Raw genomic sequence first — 8,154 nt, forward strand, 5'->3', positions numbered from 1 at the left:
TTCTAGGAGAACGTGAAGTTGTTTTTTCTTTTTTGGGGGGTGTAATGTAATGCCATACAAAATTTTCAGAGATAACCATGAGGTTGGACAACAGATGCTGCAATTGTTCCACTGCCCGTAGATGCCTATGGTACAGGTATCTCGACTTGCTGTGCAGCTAAGTGCAGGAGAAAAAGCTGCTTCTGGTTATGGTCATGTCAGTGACTGCCTGATGTCTGACTTTGCTGCTGCCTGCGGTGCAGCAGGCTGGACAGAACTCTGCCGTGTGCTGGTTGCCGCAGTTTCTGAATGGGAACTGGTGGGGCTTTTTTACAATTATTTTTTTTTTGAGTGGTACAGAAAAATAACAACAAATGGTTATTAAGAGGTCAACACACCCTATTATGGTCCGGTTTAGGGCTGTGAGAGTGACAAAGCCCAGAGCTGTAACTGTAGTGGGTCTGAAAATGGGGCCAGTGGAAGGTTTAGGCTCCTCTCTGAGCTTGGTCACTGGGGTCATGTCTGAGTGTCTTCACCTCAGAATGAGCCCAGGTTTAGGATTAGGACTAGGAGAGGGCCAAAGGCTAGAGCTGCAGATGCAGTGGGGTTGCCGAAGGAGGGTGTGCGCTGCAAGTTTTCTTCCTTGCAAACCTTGAACCTGAGACGTGGCTGGGGACACGAGGCAAAGGGCAGCCGAGTCCTTTGGTTAGGGTTGGCATGGCAAGAGAGTGTGGGGCTGCAGCTGTTGTAGGGGGCTGCAGCCACTCTGCATGAACAGGAAGGGAAGGCATGGGTTAGGAAGCGTTTCGCCCCTGCAAACCGTTTTCCCTGGGCTGTGGGGAAAGGTCCCCAGTGCACTATGTTTTTTGTTTGCCCCGTGTACCTACAGAAACCTGCCAGAGCTGGTAAAACTTTACATATCAAGACAGATGCGCTATATGAGGGACAGAAATTGTAGTTTGTGTGTACTGACCTATAAAGGTAGGGGTGTATTCAGTGACTTTTTCGAGAAGCAGGGACAGGCACTCTGCATGAACAGTACGGCTTTTCAGCCAGGTTGGTGGCCAAGCAAGCTTAAGCCACTCGGTATTTTGGCATCTGGACTGTTGCTCTAGATGAGGCAATAATTTAGAAGCAGCCAGTCTGCTCTGGAAGAAATCTCCCTTTGGCACGTTCTGCAGTGAGCAAGTCCTGGGGGTTTTGGTGCCAGACTGTTTAAAGATGTTTCCAACAGGAGGTAAACATTTTAATAATAGAGACCTTTCTTCCTCAGGCTTTTCCATCTTACCCCATCCCATTTCCTCCCTCTTCAGGCTCCAAGCGGTGATCTAAAATGTTGTTTATTCCGTGCTCCTTTCCTTCCTCTCATTTTAGCCTTCTCCCATATTTCATAGGGAAGCCTGTACAAGCCATTTTGAAGATTTATTTAGAATGGGCTTTGGCATTTGAGGTTTCCATTAAGACTTCTTTATTTTACTTTCTATTATTGTCTGTGGCTTTTGATCTGCACCTGCAATATTGGTTACAGTGCCTGATGTATTCACATTTGAGTAATATAGAAAATGGGATGCTTTAACTAATACGTCCTTTTTTTTTTCCCCCAGGACAGTATAGGCAGGTTGAAGATTGAAATCACAGCAGAGCTACAGTATTTGGAAAGAAGTACTCTGACAAAAAAAAAAAAAAAAAAAAAAAAAAAAAATTGCCTGTTGCAGCAGCTAAATGGAAAATAATAGTTTTATAAGGTTGCTGCTGTGCAAGGCTGAGAGATAGTTTAGTACCTTTTTGGGGAAAAAAGAAGTAATGTTTGTTTTCCATCTGTGAAATAAAGTTATAGTTACAGGAAGTGAGATGTGCATTTCTTTCCTTGCCATTCTGTACATCTAAGGGGAAAAAGTGCATTGTTTGTATGTAAAAGTATATTCTTTCATCATTTGTTTTTAGGACATAGTAGTGTTATATTACTTAAGCAGAAGGCAGGAATAGCACAGCAATCTGTATCAGCTTGGCTTACAGAGTTTTTAACTGCGGTTAAAGAAAATACCCCCAACTCCCCAAAATGCCATTCAGCCTGGGTTTGTTGCCACTCCTAATTATGGTGATGTTGGAGATATGGGGACTCCAAGTGTGTAATAACGCAAGTTACAATTTGGGACAGGTCAGGCGGAAGCTTTATTAGAGAATGTTCAGAGCAGCATCTCCCCCTCTCCTCCCCGATTCTCTTCAAGTGATTGCAGAGACCCAACCTATGCACTGTTTCAGGGAAAAAAAGAAAGAGGTGAGGAAAATCAGTTACTTCAGTGTTAACAAAGCCCAGATATCTACCTCTGGGAGGGATGGACTCCTTAATGAGCTTGCTAACTGCCACAGTCCTAGGAAGGAATCAAACAGTAAATGAGGTGATGCTATGGAGAGATGGCTCTTGGTGGAGTCTATAGAAGTGGCCCACCCAGTATTATCTTAGCTCAGAAGTGGGGAGTTTGAAACAATTAGAGACTGTTAGCTTTTAATTGAAAGGAATGTGTGGTGTTTTGGTTTTGGTTTTTTTTTTTATTAGGATAAACTTCTTAGCCACACCTCTCAAATCTTAAACAATAATTTTACCCAGCTTGTAGACTGCCAAAAGGGTCTGTTCTTGAATGGAGAGAGTGTCAGCACAAAGGGAGATTCCTCTCTTCCATAGTGGACATTATAATTTTTAGAGAGTTTTACATAATCATACACATCTTCGTTTCTCTTCAAAGATCTTGAATTTGAAGTGAGTATCTTGATCTGATGATTTTCTTCCCAATGGATGGGACTGATAGAATTTTATTCCTTGGATAAAAGGCCTAAGGGTTTTCTCATGGGGGAAGGGTGGTAAAGAAACAGTGTTTGTTGCAACAGGATTTTATAATTAAAATTCCCAACTTTTAGAGGCTCGGTCACTTTTTGAAATATTCTAACAATAAGCCATGTCAGCACTTCTCATAGTGTGTTCATGGGTGGTGGGGAACTTTGTTTGGGAGGGTTGGTAGTCTTTGGACGCTGAAGAGTGTTCAACTGTGGTATCGCTGGCCTAATGATGTTTTCATGATGAGATGGGCTTTTTTGGACTTCCTTTTTATTTGTTTTCTCATGTTCATGTTTTATGGGGAGCTCTGTTCTCCACAACATATGCAAGGATGGCATTCAATTTCAAGTGCAGATGCAGAAAAATAGGCAGGCCACCCATAAAGGGTACGTCCTTTCTTACTTTCCTGCACTGCAGAAACTGCCAGACTGTTCTTCCCAGGCTGTGGCGGTACCTGGGTGCCCTCTGGGTTTCTGCTCTCAGGCCTGTCTAGGCATGACCTGCCTCTAGGCAGCGGAGGCAGACTGATGTCACAAAATTCACCCACAGCCTGTGAAGACTGGTGTGAGCTAGATACATTTAGGGTATAAAAGAAATACTGTTGTGGTACTGTGCTGTGGATATTTTTCCTCCTCGTTTTTCTTCACTTCAGTGATGGGGCTTTGGCTGTACACATGTGTTTTCAGGAGGGGAGAACGGGGAACATCTTCCTTTCCAATTGTACTGAAATCCTTATGTGCTGGGGACAAGTGTTTGATAATTTTTATTTTTGTGACTTACCACTCATAAATACTCCTTTCTTGTAACAGGTTGCTGAATGCAATAAAGCCGGGATTGGTAAAAAAGATCAATAGACTACCGACCCCCATTGCAGGTTTGGTGAGTATGTCAAATAGAGAAAGAATCTTTCAGTGCTGCTTTTTGCACCTTGATTTTATGACTGTGTGATTTAGAGAGCAATTATTTTTGTAATTTGAACTCTTCTTACCTACTAAACTCACAGTCCCTCGGAAATCTGAACTGTCGGTGTAGTCACCTTAAGACCTTCCAGTCTTTTTTTTGGAAGTGGGCAGTATTCAAGAGGCAGAGTGTGTTTTTAGAGGAAGAATATCTTGGTTATACATGATCTTCCGGTTGTGGTGCTGGCTTTAGAAAGACTGGAATGTATGTGTTAGAAGCTGTCACCACAAAAAGATAGCTTTTTGGAAAGAAAGAGAAATGTACTTGTATATTTTGTCTCATTTTCTCTTTCCCCCAAATACCACAGTCTGCAGATAACATTAATTGCTGGACTATCTAGGGAACCCTTTCATGTTGACTTTAAGGGTAAAGTAAAAGTTGGCCATGATCTGTTATAAGTGAGGAAGACCACAGAGGACGTGCTGACAGCCCGTGGGCTCTCAGGAACGCCGGGTGCTCAGGAGGTCACCTCAAGGGATGGTGGCTGCTGTTGGGGAAGAAGGTGGGTTTATGAATGGGTGTTGGGTCTAACAGGATTAGCCACATAGAAATATAGCTGTATTGATTTTACCTGGAGATGTGGCTGGGCATGAAAGGGCCCCTGAGCATGTGGAAGGTGGCCATCCTTGATTTAGACTAATGATATTTATATATGTGGTGCCTTTATGTTCTGGCACTACACACATTGTAGTTTAGTTGTGCAAGATTCAGAACGTATTGCTTGTTGATAGCTGAGGTTAACATTCCTTTATATAAACCGCATTAAAAAGTTTCAGTGTATTAGAAACCATGTTACATTAATTTTCAAATTGGTTCTATAATGTAATTACATAGGCTTTGAGGCTGGGTCCTTCAGCCTGTAGACTGACAGGCATATTTCTGCATGAATACTGCCTAGTTTTAGGATTTAATTTGTGATCCCCACCAACCTTTCCCTAAAGTTTCCTTGTGTGCCTTTCTTTTGCCTCTAAAACCCATCTAGTTTTATTCCTACGCAGTCCTATTTGAAAGGAATATTTGATATAAACAGCTGCAAAAGATACCAGTAGTGCAGTTTTCTTTTCCTTGGCTCCCTGTCAGGAAAGACTCAATTTTTGTTATGACTGTTTTAAGAGGATGATATTGAATTACATTGGGTTTTTTCTTATTCATATGTAAAATCCCAAAGGTAAGGTGGTTGTAGTAGGAGGGACATAGAAAAAGTTATTATGTGTGTGTATTTTTCACATTCCTTGAGATAAATCTCTCTTGCAAGATGTGTATCTTCAAAGCGTTATCAAAAAAGCGGTTTTCAGGCTACTAATGATACAGCGGATCTTTTTGTGTTGGGAAGTGACTTTTTTACCTCTGTACCTGTGTCCTCTACATAACTTTAATAATTACTTTTCTAAGTATTTTTCCTAATAAATAATTAGGCTATAAAAATAGGCTATTAAAAAAAGTTCACTGGTGCTTCTGGCTTCTTGAACATTACCAATGGGTGTTTTTATCTAGTGTTCTGTGAATAAATTGCTCCAAAAAAAGAAAGCCATGCAAGTGTCCCCTTGCTTTTGAAAGTGTCCAGTTCCATACTTGCTGACTTGCATTGCCAAATTTATTTACAGTGGTGAGTAAGTGTCTGTTTTAAGGATTGCATGTGAATTTAAATGGTTAAGTGTTCTAGTCTGTTACATGTGTTTATGGTGTATTATTTTAAAGCACAGACATCAGGAGTATGTTTGAGCGCAGGGTCTATCTTTTTCTTTTCCCTTACCTGTACCATGTCAGTGTGACTGAAAAAACCTAAAATAGTGACACTGTAGTCCAGAAGCAGTTATACCTCCTAGTTAGTTGACCACATATGAGGGACATTCCTTTATTTATTGCAAATTTTTCTTTATTATCTTAGCTTTGGTTGGTTTGACATAGTATATAGTTACTTCTTTCCAGTTAGTTCACCCCAGTGAGTGTGATTTCCTCCAGCAGACATAGAAATGCTGTGAAATCTTCAGTACCTTTTCTGCCTTGTGTAAGGTGTGCTTTTGAACTCCTACATGCTGCTTTTGCCTAAAAAGTGTAACTAGCTTAATCATTCTAACAGAATTAATCAATGAATTATTTTTGGAGAGCTGATAGAATAAGTATTTAGTTCACCAGTAGAGACAATAGGTAGGTTTTCTTTCTTACAGAGTTGGAGCTAAAACTTATGAGTAATTATGTAGTACTCAAAGTGCCTTTTGTTTCATCTTTAACCTCCAGAGACACAAACAGTCATATATTATGTAGCCCTATAAAATGTCTACTTGAGTCGAATTCTCCAGATGATACTCTATTTTTCTCCTTTGTTATTGTAAGGATGAATGAAGAAGTATGCTTTGTTGAAGGAAAGTAACAGTAAACTTGTATGCCTGTATTGGAGACGTGCTGACGTGTTCATCTGGGAGTATTATCAGGTGTAAAAATTTTGACTGTATTTCACGTTTGAGTGATTTCTCATAACACTGCAGAGAAGTATTATGTATAACTGGTCTAGCGTTGACAGATTGAATTCTTCAAACTTTTGCTGGTGTTTAAAGCTAGATAAATCTGCAATTACTCTGAAATTCTTACCAGTGACCTCCTCATGTGGTATTAGAGAGAAGGGATTATTTACAGACCTTTTGTATACCAGAACACCAATCACGTAAGCAAAATTTATTGGTTATAGTGTTGCAGTGTTAAAGAAAGGGCTCAAGGATCTGCACACTGCTGTACTAAGCACAGGCCATATAAACACACAAAGATGATCTTTGTCTTGTTGCAAGTCTAGCTCAGGATGTGGATTGTATGCAGCATTACATATAGAATTACATATGTTCAGCTTGGCAGGCTTGTTTGTAATTTGCTTTCATCTCCAGAAGTGCCGACTGCTGCTGTTATCACAGCAGAAATGATACATTGCTTTAATGAAATAAAACGTAGGACCAACAGTTTGGTATTCAGACTTACAAGAGAGTGTTAAATTTGATGAAACGCTTTCTCATTCCTGTTCAGTGTTCATTAATCCAGAAAGCTAATGCTCCCACCAAAAACCAAATTCACAAAACATCCAAAGGAAGTATTAAACCTAGGTAGGAATAACAGGCTTTGCTGCAAGAGCCGTGTTGCCAGAAGAAATTTTCTCATGTGAGAAATTGATACTGAACATCTTTGTTTTAAGACTGTCAGCTTTCCAGAAGCATCTTTTGGTGTATTTAATTGTGCAAGGCTGGAAAAGTATTTTGGCTGAGTTATTAATTAAAAGACCATCTGAAGCTGCAGAAGTCTTACGAAGATGAATTATTAGAGTACAATGAATATAATTAATGTACAAGTGATTTTTACAAAACCAGCAATTTTTTTCTGTGAGTTACTATTGGTTTCTTTCATACAACAACATTTTGTATGATGTTCATAGTGGGCACAACTAATTTTTAAGGTTTCTACTAACTGCAGTTTTGTACAACGATGCCTTATTATATATTTAATTCTATAGAAATAAAATATTTCCAGCATCATCGTACACAAACTTTGCTCTATAAAGCTAACCACTGTACATTGACTATCTTCATCCCTTAAAAAATATCTAGTTTTTGCTTCCTGTCCCTGAATAATGTCACTCTAGAAAAATAAAAGGTTTCTGCCTTATCTTTTGTTTGACAGGGTTTAGGAGAGTTTATAGCATTACTTCAGTTCCTTGAACAATCCCCACAGGAGCTCAGACACTTACTTCAGAGGCTGTGTGAAAGAGTCTCTCATATAATAGTAGGAAGTAGTCAAGACAAAGTTGGAGGGCTGAACTTTAGCTTGGCTCTTGGCTCATGTTTCAGCACTACTGAATAAAAATCTGTTTACTGTGGCATCCACTTTTCAGCTGGTGTACAGTCCTCAACTTTGTGACATTTGTAGGATTTAGCAATGGAAAATATAGCTCTGCAAAAGTCACCTGGTTACATGGCTATTGCACCAAGGTGAACAGAACTGTAACATGCTGTTTAAAAAAGCTTTTTCCTTTGAAAACAAGGTGGCTCTTTTTTTTTTTCTGTGATTATTTTCATAGGAAGTTTCTCTTGGCAAAGTGTTCTCTGGGAACTTGCGTATTAAGAATAGCTACCTGTCTGGTTGTGCTGCTAATTTGCTCTTATGCTGTACTGTTGCTTAAATTCCACGGGTTTTTTCGATATGATAGGGTGTCCCAAAGAAATGTCAGCGATGTATTAGCTTTCAGGAGTTTGTGCTTCTAATTAAGTTGAGCAAATGAGGTCTTTTATCTTCATGCAGATATGAACCTGAAAATAAAATTACAAGACCCTAATATAGTGTAGTGTGTTTCACAAAATTAAAAATAATCGGAGAAGATAGAGAAATACATGGGACTTTAACTG

The 8,154-nt window shown here is 39.6% G+C and overlaps 1 protein-coding gene across 1 annotated transcript in view; it reads left to right on the forward strand.

The window, feature by feature from the left end:
* Positions 1-8,154, forward strand: part of LIMCH1 (LIM and calponin homology domains 1) — a 117,492-nt gene that overhangs the window by 9,751 nt on the left and 99,587 nt on the right. Inside the window, exon 2 of the mRNA XM_009885006.1 lies at positions 3,622-3,691. The gene's annotated coding sequence lies outside the window, so the exon portion shown is untranslated. The remainder of the gene's footprint in view (positions 1-3,621; positions 3,692-8,154) is intronic.

Source organism: Charadrius vociferus, unplaced genomic scaffold (genome assembly GCF_000708025.1).
Source record: "Charadrius vociferus isolate BGI_N301 unplaced genomic scaffold, ASM70802v2 scaffold134, whole genome shotgun sequence".
In the NCBI taxonomy this organism is placed as follows: domain Eukaryota; kingdom Metazoa; phylum Chordata; class Aves; order Charadriiformes; family Charadriidae; genus Charadrius; species Charadrius vociferus.